The sequence below is a fragment of the Sturnira hondurensis genome, unplaced genomic scaffold (assembly GCF_014824575.4).
Source record: "Sturnira hondurensis isolate 20B ecotype Veracruz unplaced genomic scaffold, ASM1482457v3 Scaffold0009719, whole genome shotgun sequence".
NCBI classification, from domain to species: Eukaryota; Metazoa; Chordata; class Mammalia; order Chiroptera; family Phyllostomidae; genus Sturnira; species Sturnira hondurensis.
In genome coordinates this window covers 998,189-1,014,487 of record NW_028082350.1, presented here as the reverse complement: position 1 = coordinate 1,014,487, position 16,299 = coordinate 998,189, and positions in this window count along the sequence as shown.

Below are 16,299 nucleotides of genomic sequence, written 5' to 3'. Positions count from 1 at the left end.
AGTGACCTTGAGCAAGTGTTTTAACCTCTGCAAACTTCAACTTCCTCATTAGTAAGACAACAGATCTGAAGGCCTAGCTTTCCTCACTCAACCATTAAAATTTAGGTTATATAATGTACTAGATGTGTTTTGTCAACCGTAAAGCTCTAATATATGTAAGAGATTATTATAATTGATGCTGGTATTACTATTATTTTCCCTCTAAGGAGCTGTTTCTATCATAGCTAGCTGGTTCACAGCCCACCTTTGCTTCTCTACTGATTCTCTAACTGTCTCAAGTTATTAGGCACAGTCTGTTCAGTCTCCCACATGAAATCTAATTTTTCTCCTATCTTTTATTTCCTAAATGATACTTGGCTGGATTTGCAGTCAGATTACTAGGCAAATGGGCAGTCCCAACAGGATACGCTTTCCCTGTTCACAAAGCCAAGGGCCCAAATGTGGCCTGACCCAACACAAGCTCATGGCTCATACTTGGTTGCTAAAGGCAACTTTGGAGCCTCTGTTCCTCCCCTGACCAGGGGAGGAGGAGCAGAACGCACTTATCCCTCAAGACTTTTCATATTTGTTTCTCACGGTGTCTGATCCAGCACCCTTTTCTCTTACTCCATCTCTTCCTGCCTGAAAAAAGTTCTCTGGATCTAGTGCGTTAGTTCCCCAGGTCTGCTGTCACAATTTACTACGGACTAAGTGGCTTAAAGTGACAGAAACTTATTCTTTCACAGTTCCGGAAGGTAGAAGTACAAAATCAAGTGTTGGCCTGGCCATGCTTTCTCTGAAGACTATAGGCAAAGATCCTCTTGACTCTTCCAGCTTCTGGTGGCTGTCGGCAACCCTTGGTGTTCCTTAGCTTGTGTCAGCCTAACTCCAAACTCTGCCTGCACCTTTGCATGGTGTTCTTTCTGTGTATCCAAACCGATGTCTTCTCTTAAAATCACTGCATTTGGGGCCACCCTGATCCAATATGACCTCGCCGTAACTGGATTGCATCTGCAAAGACACTATTTCAAAATAAGGTCACATTTCAGGTTGCAGGGATTAGGACTTTAACATATCTTTTTGGAAGACACAAATCAATTCATGAAATATGGTAAGAGTGGTCTGAAAGAAGAAAACTTGGAACTTAGTGAGATCGGGAAATGTACAAAGCTATGCCGCCAGAGGTGAGAGGTCAGGTTCCAGCCTCGGCACAGAGTCCCTTTGCGGTCGGAGTCAAGTCTATAAGCTTCCTGCAGCTCAGCTTTCTTGTGAGCGATGTCTGGGTTCCTAAACTAGAAGCAGACAAGCTAAACAATAATTCTAGAAGGATAGAAATCATGTCCTGACCTGAGCCCTAAAAACGTATAAACATGCTCATAAAAGTCAAAACTGTAAAGGCAATCCTTAGCTACTTCTCTTTGTCTTAAAAGTGTGCAGGGCGGGAGAGCTAGAATTCAACAGCAACTTGCAGGGTCCTGAGGGAAGCTCAGAGGGAATATGTTGCAGTTCTCCCACCCCCAGGTCACACCAGTCCAGACTGACTAAAATGAAAAACCCCAGGAGAGAAAGAGATATAATTGCCTTACATTATGCTTCGAGCAGATTCCACAAGATTCTATATTAAAGGCCTTTAAAAGGCTTGCAATTTATCACAGCTTGTAAATTTGAGAATTGAAAGGAACTTCAGACCAGTCCCCTAGTTATTGTAGAAATTCTAATATCTCTGACCCACAATTACTCAGGTGTATTAGGAGCTGGCTCACTTCCTCCCGAGATGTGACAGGTTATCATCTTCCTTCCTCTTTTAAGCCAAAATCTGCCTGCTTATAAAATTCACCCTTTGGTCCTTGAAAACATTATGCTAAATGCAAGCAGACAGACACAAAAGATCACATATTGTATCATTTTATTTCTATAAAAATCTTGAATGGGTAAACCCATAGAGACAGGAAGAAGTTTGGTGGTTTCCCAAGCTGGGAGGAGAGGGAATGGGGACGACTGCCTAGTGGGCACACAGTTTCTTTAGGGTGAGGAAAATGTTTGGAACTAGTTGGAGGTAGTGCTTGCAAAATAGAGGTACTAAATGCTCCATAGTTGTTCACTTTAAAATGGTTAATTTAATGTTATATGAATTTCATCTTAGCACATTTTTTTTATTTTAAAAAGAAATAAAAAGGAACAAGGACCTCAAAATGTCCATGTTCTTGAATTGAGTCAACATTGCTAACATAGCAGTTGTGTCCGAATTAACTTGTATGTTTAGTGCAATCTCTCTCAAAAGACCAAAAGACCTGCTTTTCCCCTTAGAAACTTACTAGCAGATTCTAAAGTTTAATGAAACGACAAAGATCCAGAATAGTCTAAATGATTTTTGAAAAGAACAAAGTCGAAATACTTTCCTATTTCAAAACTTGCTATACAGCTGCAGTTGTCAAGACAACACGGTAGTGGAAGGTAGGTATTTAGATCAATGGAACAGAATTAAAGGTCTAGAAGCAAATTCTTATATTCATGGTCAACTCATTTTTAACAAAGGCAATCTATTGAAAAAAGGAGAATGTTTTAAACAAATGGCATTAGGACAACTGGATGTTTATGTGCAGAAACATGAACTTAGGCTCATACCTCACACCATGCCCGAAAATTAACTCAAGATGGATCATATAATTAAATGTAAGCACTAACAACAACATTCTTGAAAGAAAACGTAATTGAAAATCTTTTTGATCTTAGAATAGGAAAAGAGTTCTTATATATAATACTGCAAACACCGTAAATAAGAAAAAAATGATAAATTGAACCTTATGAAAATTACTTGCAATTCAAAAGACATCATTTAGAAGCTCAGGGAGCTCAGGGGTGTCTGTTGCTGGCAGGCGGCACACTCAGCAGTGGCAGTAACCCGACCAGACTTACTCAGTGGGGGCCCACGTTCCGGGGCCGTGCACAGGCTCCGTCCTCGCCTCCATTCTCAGGCCATGCTGGCCGTAGTGTCCATTATCACCAGAATTGTGCAAGGGCTTTGATCCTCTGCTTCATCTAACCTACTGTTTATTCCTTCTAGTGCATTATTTACTTCAGGTATTGCATTCTTTATTCCTGGCTGGTCTTTTAAATTTTTTTATGGTTTCCAATAAATCAACAAACAAGTTCTGGTGAGGATGTGGAGAAAGGGGAACCCTTTTGCACTGTTGGTGGGAATGCAGACTAGTGCAGCCACTGTGGAAAGCTGTATGGAATTATCTCAAAAAAAAAATTAAAAGTGGATCCACCTTATTGTAACTGAAAGCAGGTCTGGCTGCCTGCAGCTCTGAAATCCAATACCTGAGAGGCAGGCACTGATGTAAAGGAAAGTGGTTTATTTTCAGGTGCCAGCCACCTGGTAGATAGGGGATTCATGTCTCAAAGCCCACCTTCACCTCTCAGTGGAGGCAGAGGTTTTCATAAGGAGGGAGAGAGGAACAGAACAAGAGATCAAGGGAGGTGGCTGCAAAGTTCTCTTGGTGCCAACTAGCACAGTCCATTCCAACAAGGCAAGTAAGTGATGGTCTGACACCATGAACCAGGTGTGCGTCATCCTGGTTTAGTCATCCTAGATTCTCATCACCTTGACTCCATGGCTGAAGGTCAGCAAATCTCCCAGAGCTGGGATGCCTGAAGGTTGGGGTCCTTATCTTCTGAAGGTAACTCCTAGAACTTTCATATAAGCATGCTGTTCATCTACAAGCTACGTTATTAGTCAGAGTCAGCACTTACAGAAACAATGTTGGAAGAATGGTGGAGTGGGTTATAATTTCCCACCATTACAATGTTCCACTGTTACATCATGACCCAGTGATTCCACTTTCGAAAAAAAACTCCAAAACACTAAATCAAAAGAGTATACAAAAAGCCCCCTATACTCATTGCATTATTTACAAAAGCCAAGATTTGGAAGCAGCCGAAGTGTCTATCAGTAGAAGATTGTATAAAAAGGCTGTGGTACATTTGTACAATGGAATACTACTCAGCCATACAAAAGAAGAAAATCTTACTCTTTGCTACAGCATGGATGGACCTGGAGAGCATTATGCTAAGTGAGACAAACCAGTCAGAGAAAGACAAATACCATATGATTTCAGTCATCTGTGGAATCTAATGAACAAACTGAACTAACAAGCAAAATAGAGACAGACTCATAGGTAGAGAGAGCAGGCTGACAGCTGTGGGCGGGGGGGGGGGTGACAGTTGGGGGGAGAGGGATTCAGCAAAACAAAGAAAAAGGACTCATGGACAACAGTGTGGTTATTGTAGGGGTGGGGGAGACTGAGTGGAGAGGGGAGAGAGTGGAAGGGGAATACATGGTAATGGAAAAAATGCAATAAAAAATAAACTATTTTTTTAAATTGCGCCAAGGAGTATTCTTTCTGTCTCCATTATTGTAAGAGCAGAACTACTCTCTCCTGATGATCAAGGTCAGTTAGCTCTGCCTGGATGGCAACCCCACTCTCACCTGCTACCCAGTCCCTCAATGCACCCATCGTGCCAGCACTGATGGAAGTCAGTTGACACCAACTAGCTAAGACATTTTGTTTCCTAGTTTCTGCAGTTACTGGCCATGTCATTCACTACTACCCATGAGTCATGCATTTGTACCTCAAAGTACTTCTTGTGACAGACATACTGCCTGAGGCTTTGTCCATGAGGAATTCCCCCTATTCCTGTGGTTCAGAGACACTCCTGAGTGGAGCTGCACCTGTGAAGTACAACAATAGCCTATTTTTGCCTTGCAACCATATACTTGGCAAACTCACCCCGTGCACCAGACTCAGCTCGTTCCCTCACCCCAGGTGCATCTAAGTGTGAGCTGAGGATGAGGCACCAGCTGAATAACGGTGGATGACACAGAAGTCTGGGCCACCTGCTGAGCAGCTTCTCTGTGCTGTCTGGTTCCATGCATGCCTGACCCCAGATGTACAACTTTCTCCCTTGTGATTGTTACTGGGGACCTGACAAAACTGGTGATGGGTAATTCCAGCTGCATGGATATCTGGTATCCCATGGTCAAGTGTTCTATTTGCACCAAGAACCAGTAGCACACTAGGGAGTATTTTTCATGAGGTATATAGTTCTCTGCTGCAGAAGGACCAGCAACACATGCCCCCACCACCACCACCACCACAGCTGGGGATGTTATTGCCTTAGTTCTGAAGGGGGAACCTAAAAAGCAGACAGCATCCATGACACATGCTCAGCTGAAGGTCCCAGGTGTTTCCCACTAAAGTTCTACTAAACCAAGTCTCACTCAACTGGACCTTCTAGAATTGATTTTTGGAGCCTGTGCTGGATCCCTTATATATTTTTTAATTTATTTATTTTTCTTCTTTTTTATTGTTGTTGAGTTACAGTTGTGCCACCTCTTTCCCCACTGCTCATCCCTCCTCCCCACCTTGTTTGTGTCTGCAAGTCCTCTGTTCAGGTTCCTTTGCTTGCTCCTTCCCCATCCTTCCCCCGTTACCTCCTCCTGCCTCCCCTTGGCCACTGTCCCTTTGTTCTTCATTTCCATGTCTCTGGCACATTTTGCTCATTTTGGATCCCTCATTTGTCCTCTGTTTGACCTGCTGATTGTACCCCAGCATTCCAGCCCATGAAGTCACTTTGAATTTTAATTTTATCTCCTGTATTAGTCTTTCTCTGAGATTTAAAAGATCTTCAAATGGAAGGAGACATCTAAGAGAACGTTGCCATGTTTCTGATAAAGCACTGAGGCTGGAATCCTTGGCGTCAGACGGCGTGCAGGACTTGCATGGGCTACCCCAGCCCTCCACACGTGTTCCCAGTTACTACCTTCTGGTCCACAAGTTCCTTTCATGGCAAGGACACTATGAAAACAGCAGAACTGTGTTTTGTTCCATTTTTCTTTAATTCAATTGATACCATTGTACCAGTTAGGATTTCTTTGCCCCAAGTAACAGAAAACCCTGCCTGAAATTGCCTTAAATTATGAGAAAGTTTCTTATCATTACTTGTGAAGAAGTCTGTGTTAGTATGAGCTTCAGGTTGTCAGATTCAGAGGTTTAGCAATGCTGTGGTGGATTCAGACTCTTTCCAGCTCACCTCTCTGCTAACTGCAAAATATTGGCTTTGCTCTCAAGCTGGCTCCCCACTGCTACCTCCATGAGTACAAGGCAAGATGGAGCAGTTCCAAGAGTCCTTCCTGATAGAAAAATGTCAACAGCAGCCGAAAAGCCAGTCTTCTCCTCCTGTCATTTTCTCTGTCAGTCCCTGCACCCTGCCCCCTCCCCCCCCCCACCATGCAGACTCCCCGTATCTTACTGGGCAGGATTAGGACACGGCAGCCCTCCCCAATCCATCCTGACCAGGGAGATGGAATACCAGGCCTGGCTGAGCCCCAGACTGGTCTTTGCAGTAGAATGGAAGTCAGGCCTTACCGACCCATAGCTGGTATAATCTAATCCGTTCCCTTTCTCAAAAAGCCTGCGGGCACTTCTCCACTTGGCTGTAACACCTAATGGATCACTGATACAGGTTCTGGGAACACCTCTGCAGGCACCTTAGTTCAATTTCTTGACCAGCCTAAACCCATTTTGAGGAATCCCATGTTTTCTTACTTTCTGGCCTGTGTGGGATTTTAACTCCCACTCCGCCTTCCTTTCAGACTTGAAGGTGGCACATCCCGGTGTCTCCGCTTCCTCTGGCTCCTGCATCTGACAGCCGCCTTTCACTTTCCCCACGCCCCACAGAACGCCACGTCGAGCCCATCTTTTATTTCCTCAAGAAATCCACTCACACTGAACAGTGAACAAGTTTGAGTGGAATTTACCCAACATGGGGGCAGAGTGGGAGAGCGCAGAGGGGTAGATCACATCTTCCGGGGTTGTCTCTCTCCCACATCCTCTCACCATCTTTCTCTCCAATTTTGGCTGGAGGGCTTCCAAACCTGTTTCTGATGCCCAGACCCTGAGGAATTCCATTCCTTGCCCAAGTGTGTTAATATTAATATACTCCTTCCACAGTGTCTAAGAGAAATACAGAAGACAGAAGCAAACTAAACAATAGGAAGAAATAAGAATTATTTAACGTAACATTGCACCACCTTGCTTAGTCAAAGAGCAAGTCACTCCGTGTTAGCGCTTCTCCTCACACCGAGGAAAGCTTTCAGGGTTCTTAAGGCAGCCTTTTGCACTTTTGCAAAGCTAGATTTATTCCTGACTTTGAGCCTTCTTTATTCTGTTCTTGAAGGTTCATGACAGTCTTTTGTGTTCAAGCTCATCTATAATCCCCGTGCTCTTTCTTTCACATCCTTTAAAAACCCGAGCTTTGCCAGAAAGCTCCCAGTACGACCACCTCCTTCTTCAGGTGCCTCCCTCTTTATGACCGGATTATTTCCTATTACTTTATAATCAGGGTTTTATTGTTTATATCTCCCACCTCCCCCAAGTCATATTCCTTTCTAACATCTCACATCACAGAATCACACCTGTGGTAAACACTCTTTTGAAGTGGAGACTTAATTTGTAATGCAAATAATTACTTCATTATTTATCTCATTTTCAAGTAGGAATTTTCATATATCAAATTTTCATAAAGACAAATTGGGGTGAATTATTTCACACCTTTCTCCTTCTCTGTTGCTTACTCTCCTCCCCCACCCCTTTCCCCTCTGGTAGTTCTCCTCTTGCCAGGACCCCTGTAAGCCCCTTGGGTGTCTCTCCCCCAGACTCCACTTTTGCTGAACTGAATAGTACTTACTTTTTAAAAAAAGATTTTACTTATTTATTTTTAGAGAGAGGACAAAAGGAGGAAGAAAAGGAGAGACATTGACTTGAGAGAGAAATATCAACTGGTTGTCTCTTGTAGGAGCCCCGACTGGGCATTGAACCTGCAACCCAGGCATGGGCCCCAACCAGCAATCGAACGGGCAACACCTCACTTGACCGAATGAGGCTCCACCAATTTGGCCACACCAGTCAGGGCTGAAACAGTACTTTCCATTCTTGTACTGGAGCAAGCCTTTGTTGTACCAGGCACACTCACATATCACCCACATCCAAAGAAGTCCAGGAGCGGAGCCCGGTGGAGAAAGCACTTCTGGAACCTCCCACAGCTGGGGATTTCCGTTTCCTAACTGTCCTGCTTCAATCAATGTCGATCAAACGTCATCTTCGTCAACTGAAAAACTTGACAGAGCAAACCTTTTGCCTCCACTTCCTCAGGAGGAAAATGAGGGTAATGGCCTCTGCCCTATTTTACAGAGTTGTTGAAAAATTATGTATAAGAACATATACATGGGGAAGCATGATCTGTCTATAAAAGAGTATCTGTATCTGCTACTTGTGTTTCGTCACAGATGTGTTGCCTGAAAACATCAAGGGTGAAACGCTTGAGTGTAAAACAGAGTAGAAATATTGTTAGAGAGGGTTTTGAGCCAGGAACACTGAGCGCTGAGTTTTTAAATCAAGAACTGTGCTGTGCCCACACACGGGGGATGGAAGGAAAGGCTGAGGGAGAAGTAGGGTTTTACGGATCAAAATGTTACTGTTCCCTTAGATGACCTATTTCACTTTGGAAAATATTGTAAGGACAGAGGTGTCTGGAAGACCGAGATAGAAAGAGGAGAGGAGAGATAAGGGCAGGAATTGCTCGGGGCTCGCTAAGTGAAGGAGGCAAAACTGGAATTTTTGATTTGCTGGGAGTCTTGAAGCAAGGGCCACGTCACACTGAGTGACTGCGAGCTGATCCAGGCAGCCAGCTAAGGGGCAAACTCAGCTCGCTATTTGAGCCTGCAGTCTTAGTCTTTCCATTATAAATAGCAAAAAAATAAAAATAAAAAGCCCTCTAACATTTTAATTTTCTTCATCTATGGATATTGTCATCTAGTGATTTTCCACATTCTCTCATCTCTTAGGACAGTTTAATCATCTACTCTTGTGGTTGGGATATGATAGATTATATGAGCAAACCAAAGCTTTCTAACTCTAGAATATATGTAATTTTGAAGTTTGCTTCTGACCTTTAAGTTCCAAGAAGATAGGTACCCTCTATGGGGTGTTTGCCATTGAATTGCAAGTGTTGAGAGTGCCTGACATTCAGTTGGAAGTGAGTAAAGTTTTCTTGACTGGATGAATGAATGAATTAGGTATTGGAGAGAATGTGTAAGACTGACCAATATCCCTGGTGCCAAGATAAGGGATGTCCCAGATTCGGATGTGATTTTTATTTCCTGCTTGGCTGGACAGAATTCCATAGATTTTCATGGACCCATGAGAAAAAGAGAGGATCACCTGCTGGGGCTCTGAGAGAGGAACACCTTGCTCATTCCTTCCCCTCTCCTGGCACAAATCAGTGACCCATAAAAAGCAGGGGGGCCCATTCTAATCATGGAAGGGTCACAGGCCAGAGAGGGCATTATGAATGGCATAATGCTTTGGGAAGGGCTTGGTCTCTATGGTCGTTCTGAACTCAGTTTGAGACATTGCCAACCCCCGTGGCACCCATGGTCAGAATGAAGTCAATGAAGCCTCCTAAGACTATCTACAAACAGAATGACCTGTGTGTGCAAGAATCACTATCATCCTAGCAGCTAGAAGGCTATATATAGCCACTGCCAGAATGGTAAAATAATGTCTATTCGAGCTCTCCAGAGACACAGAATAGAAGAGAGGGAGGGAGGGAGGGAAGGAGGAAGATGAGCGGGGTGGGGGCAGTAAGACAGAGAGAGAGAAAAGGAGCTGTATTACAACAATTGGAGGAACTGGCTCACAACTATGGAGGCCAAGAAGTCCTACAATCTGATCTGCCATCTGTGAGCTGGAGGCCCAGAGAAGCTGGCCATATCATTCCAGCTCAAACCCAAAGTCCTGAGAAAACTAACGGGGCCAGAGGTGTAAGTTTCAATTCAAGTCTTAAGCTCAAGAACCAGCAGCACCGGTGTCAGGGATGAAGGGTGGAAGGAGGCCAAGCAAGGGGACAGCAAAATTATCCTTCTTCTACCTGCTCCTTCTACTCGGGCCCTTAACAGATTGTATGAAGGCTTTTGCTTGTCATTTATATGTAAATGTATGAGCCTTTGATAAAAACAAAATTACCATCTCTGGATCACTCCTCAGTCCTCTCATCATTAAAATGCAACTACAGATTTCTGGGACCAAAAGAGGGGGAAAAAACAGTTACCAAGTTATCCTGACTCATCAGTCCTAGGTATCAGTGAGTAATTAGGGAAGTGGCCCAGAGGGCAGCCAGGAGAGGTGATCACACAGGAAAGTTTCATGTGAGGTAAGCCTCCATCCACCTCGGGCCTTTGTTCTTGAAGGAGAGCAGATGCTCTGTAAACACAATTTAGGGAGGACAGGGAGTGAAGTGGGAAAATGCTGGGCTTCCAAGTCATAGTACCCAGTTCAAATCCTGGACCTCCTGTTTCCTATCTTTGAACAAGTCATGTAATCTCTCTGAGCCTCAGTTCCTTCTCTTGTAAAGGGTAGACTTCCAACTTCAGAATACTGCCAAGAGCAGTAAAGAAGGTAATATGCGAAAGCACAGAAAGTGTTGAACTTACAATGAAAAAAGGAATGGGACAAGCCGTGTGTTAAAGACAGAGGGGCAGAGGTCATGCTATTGAAAACTAGTCACACATTCCCCCTTTAATTATTTCAGTGGATACACGTGTTGCAAGCTGGGGCAGGAGCTGGGGTGCAGACAAGGCAAATACTGAGGAATCAGACTCCCCCACAGAGCGGATAGTTTGGTTGGAGTGCCTAAAAGTAGTGCCTCCTGTAGGGAGTGCCTCCTGTAGGGAGGGGTAAAATGTATCCCATGTGTCTACTACATGAGCCTTACAGAATGGAACGCCCGAGCAAACCACATGCCCAGAGCCCTGGTTGTTGGTGCCTTTATGAACAAGGGAAGCCAGAATAAAAGCCCCTCTGTTTAATCCTGAGAGAAAAGCCAAATTTTTGTGGAAGATCTGGTTCTTGCACCTTAAGACATGACCACTGGATACAGTAAGATGACTACGGGCCTGGAAATGTGCCAGCCAGTTGAGACCTGCTCTGGGTAACAATGGAGAGTCAATGAAGACTTTTATCAGAGAGTACCCCAGTGAAGATAATATTTATGACGGCTTAGCCTACTAACAGTAAAACTAAAGGGGGAAGTAAGTGGGAGAGGACAAGAGGGAGTAAGGGCAGGATAGGTGGTAATCTTCCTTGAACCATGCCTTAACTGCATTCTTCGCATCCTCTCTTGATGAAGAGTCGTCAGGTCTGCCGATCTCTTCCTTGAAATATCTTATCCCCACCACTTCTATAAGTTATTCCCTTTATCCAAGGACTAAGTTTTCCAGTTGGATTGACTGGAAGACTAGTGCCATGGCCAGAGGCAGGGAAGTTGGGGCACCAGCTTGGTTGACGATAAATAATGGATTTGTTCTGACATGTTGAATTTGTGGTAGTAGCTGAATGTTCAAATGGAAAAGTAAAGTTGAACTGACTTTTTCAACATGACTGGAGGCAACTCTGATACTTAAACAACAAGAAATTCAAGAGTTTAATCAAAATCAGAAAAAAACCTGAACACACTGTTATTCTCTCTTGAGGTGGAATTACTATGTGGGGAACTGAGTATATCTGTATGGTGTGTTTTCTTCAACTGGCATTATGGGGAATAGCAAATGCACTTGTGATGGAAATGTTATTTAAGATTGTTAAATAAAAATAAGAGCAGGGAATGGAAAACACTAGAAAATATGGATAAATATTTTAGCTTTTTGGAGGTATGGTCAGAAAAACTCTTACCTTTTATGTAACTGGATTCTATGAAAGGAGTCATCACCACCATAAATGATACTGGGATAGTTCTAAGCAATATTTTAACAATTTGGAAGATGGTCTCCCCTCAGAGGGATTCCATCCCTACAACTTGAAGGAGCCCTGGCCAATGTGGCTCAGTTGATTGGAGCCTCATACCACGCACCCATAGACTGCGGGTTCGATTCCTGGCAGAGTAGCTACCCAGGTTGTGGGTTGGATCCCCGGTTTGGGCGCATATGTCCTGGCAGCTGATCGAATGTTTCTCTTCTCATATTGATGTTTTCTCTCTTTCTCTTTCCCTTCCTCCCTCTCTAAAAGCAATGAAAAATATCCTTAGGTGAAGATTAAAAAAATTAAAGGAAAACTTCACTAAGCTACCGGGCTTGTAACATGCAGTTTTGGAGCTAATCTTGTCTAATTTCTTCTTAAGAGTCCTGAAGATGCTTGCTACTTCTCAATGATTGGAGTACCCCTCACTTTCAGTTTCTCTCCCCTTTTATCTCCTCCCTCTTGTGCCTTATTGATAGCAACTATAAAGAAGTAGTTATAAAATGGTAATGAAACTTTTATTTGAAGCAGAGATGATTACATGGTTCGGGAGGTAAGGGGAAAGGACTAAATAGAGTAAGGTGACTCTAAGCTGTTAAAGGAAGAGAGGAACATTAACAGCAACACCTTGATTTTGTTAAGAGGCGAGCTGAAGCCATCTGAAACAGGCAGGGAACAAGGTGATAATAAGAGAAAATGTGTTTCTCAGACAAAGGAGCAGACAGCAGGAGACAGCAGTTCAAGGAAAGAGGCGAACACCAGGCAGAGTGTAGAGAGAACGTGCTAATCCCTCTGCAGGCGGAAGCACGGGCTGTTTGAACTCCTTGGCAACTTCCGCGGGGTCTCCAAGTGGACTGCGAAGAATGAGAACAAAAGAAAAGTTCACTCTGAGTTCCTCGTGTCAGATCTGGGGAAATTGCTTTGAGGCCAGCACTAGAAGATGCTAATGGTGGAAAACAGAACCCAATAAAAGAAGAAAAAAAGTCAGGTCACTGGGACCTGCCTGGCATAAAGGAGGTAAAACCACCCCTGACAAGACATTCAGCCAAGGTCCTACCACATACGGCTGTGCGGGTCACTTCTAACTAGTGCTCAGCAGGCTGAAATCTGCAGATAATGTCTCAACTGCTCTGAGAATTTTCCTTCACCTGACAAAGGGTAATTGAGCTCTCACGGTGTCAGCAAGGGCTATTGCCATTAACACTGGAAGGTGCGATGGGAGCCCTATGCTTTTGCACCGACTGGTTTTGTGAGTCACAAAGGATCCCTGGAGAGTGAGTACTGGGAAATCGCTGCTGACCCTGGAAGGGCAGAACCTAGCAGAAAAGACGGTAAGATGCAGGACAGCCAAAGGGGTAACTGGAAAGAAGTATATGTCTGTTCAGACTCTGTAAGGCATAGCAACAGCTGGCCTTTCTTCTCCATGCCCGAGTTCTCATCCAAAAAACAGGTGATGCTCGTCCTCTTTCTGGGCATTTCAGAATGGTTCTGGGAGTTGTGTGGGAATCTTGCCATGAAGTTGGGAGAACATGAGAATCTTTTAATGTAGGAATCTGTAATCAGCTGCAGGAGCTAGAAACTATAGGTACCTTTTCTCTAGATTTTATGAGTTGTAGAGTTTTAAAATGCTCAAAATGCCTTCCCTCCAGACTCTAACCCAAAGGCTGCAAGTAAGGCACACCTAGGTTTTGTTTGGCTAGCAGAAAATGTTTTCAAAAAGACCCAACACTCAAAAACTGTGCTATTTCACCTGCAAATCCAGAATTTGGCCTCTTGGAGAGACCAGAAGATCCGACAACATGGGGCCCACAGCAGCAATTGGTGAGTGGGCAGCAGCTGCTTGATTTGGCTGGACACCTGCACTCCCTCCTGTTTGGCCAGTGCCCTGCCACGCACAGTGGGGTGACCGTAATATAACTTGTTGTCCAAGCTACTGAGAGTAAAGGAGGTGCTGTTAGTACTCATGCCTGGACCACGGACAGAAACCAGGGTTGCTGCGGACAGTGAGGAGGGATGGTGATCCTAATCCACATGGCTTACACTGGGCTTGCTCTTCTTCCTGCGCACTGGCATTGGGTTATGTGGTCATAAATCAGAGACTCTTGAGGAATAAGGGAGAGAGAGACCTGAAATTAAAAAAAAAAAAAAGGAACAAAATGAAGAAGAATTTTAAATGAATGCCAATTACACCAAACCTTCAGGTAAAGGCAGAGGCTTGCTGGTGGCTGGCTCAGCAAGTAAGCTTGACCTTCCTGGCTCCCTGCCCTACGCAGCACTGTCAGTTTTAATTAGCTGTGATCCTGCAGCTACCAGCACACTAATCAAACCACAGAGAGCAGCCTGTTCCTAATCAGGAAGGCACAGGATAATCATTTAACTCTGTGATTACCCAGTGAGCTCCAAGCTGCTGCAATGGAAAAAAAACATCCTGGATAAGAAAGTTTCTTACACACTCTACTCTTGACCTTTTGACGGTCTTTGTTTGAAGTTTTTATTTTATTTTATTTTATTTTATTTTTTAAAGATTTTATTTATTTATCTTTAGAGGGGAAGGGGAGAGGGAGAGAAATATCAATGTATGGTTGCCTCTCGTGCGCCCCCTGCCAGGAACTGCATCCCCTGCTGGGAATTGGCCTGCAACCCTGAAGTTTTTATTAAAATTCTTTAATTACACTAGTATTTGGTTTAAAAATGTTTTAGAAGACTCTTTCCCTATTCCCAAAGAATAACAGAATATCCCTCCCCCATGGCACATAGGAAACCTCAGACTCCTGTTGATCACCCAGGAGGGCACCTGAACCTATCCCAGACCCAAACACGCTCAACACCATTTAGGATGGGAGTAGTCCCCAAACTGGGGGGGCAAGAGCGATTTGGGGACATGGAATGGCAACACATGCGGAGCACCTACAGACCTGCAGGTGACAGTGGTACTGCGGGTGACACAGGGCAGTGCCAGCTCTCCTCCGTTAGAGGAGGGGGAGCAAGGTCCGAGCTACAGCAAAGCTCCAGAGGCGCCTTATACTTCAAGGCCACACGGCCCCTCTGTTCAGTCCTTGCTTCTCTTAGTCCCTACAACCCAGGAGCCTTCACAAAGGAGCAGGTCACAAAGTAAGAGGTTACTTAGCGCAATGGTTAACTGTTGAGTTTTAATCAGATGGAGCCAAAGTCTAACCTGTGAGCTAACTAGTCCTAGGTAGATCCTTAGGCAAACTATTCAATCTCCCAGAAATTTCTGGTAGGCCCCCAGGCAGGGTACTCAACCTTCCTGAAACCAGTACCAGGAATAATAATACCAACACCTCACAGCCCTGCTCTAAGGGTCAATGAGATATATATGGAAAGCATTCATTTACTGAGGTGCCTGTCACATTAAAAATGCTCCAAAGAGTGTGGTTATTATTATTTTCAATTGTGTGCTAAGCACGGCCTGAAGGTCCCTAATTATATAATTTAAAGTGACAGGTGCATCTCTGAGTCTCCCTGGATTCTGCATTTAGTGTGAGTGCACTTAAAACAATGACTGTAAATGGAGTAAATGTACTAGAATATTTTTCCAAGGACGAACATTTCTGGTACCATGGAAATTCAAAATATTCTGTTTAATAGATTCACTACTATTTACAGGAAACAACATAGTATATATATTTTAGTTGAAATGTTTACTGGCTATAGATTTACATTAAAGACGCATCTGATTCTCTTTTTCATAAGTGCCTTTGCCATTCATGGAGGAGAGATGTCAGAAGAAGGTCCATGAATTCCAAAAGCTGTGAATTCCAAAACAGAATTCATGAACACACCTATGCCACTATTAAAAGACAAACATATAGATGGTCATTCAACACATAAAAATATAGAAACCACATAATAATTTTTAAAAAAATTGTTCACTAATGCCCACTAAAATGAACACACAGCAAAATACTGCACAATAATGTAAAACAAATATTCCACACTCCTACAAACAAAACAAAAGCATCTTTTAGGTTCTGTTGTTATTTTTACAAAAACAATGTATATACATGTCTGTGTGTATTCTTACAGAAAATTTCATAAACATAAAAAAGCACACAGTAAAGTAGAAGTCACCTGCCAGGCCATCAGCACGAATGCCACTCCTTGGACAAGGGCAGGAAAAAACTCACTGAATCAGAGATGATCCGGGAGGGTCTCTCTGGCCTCAGGACCTGCTAATGCCAGTTCACCAAGCACTTCCAAACCCACAGGCCACACCTCTGTGTAGGCTCTCAGATAGCTCCACTGTTGCCTGACGCCAGGCACCGCTGCATTTTTCATCAGGCCAATAGCGATCAATACAAAAGAACGACGAGGCTATGACTCTAACCTAAAACTTTTTGTTCCCCAAATATTAGAGCTAGATGGAATCTTAGAAATTCATTCAGTCCTATCCACTGTGTCTGTGTCCCCATTTGTCCAGGAGGAAAGAGGCATGAAAGGTGAG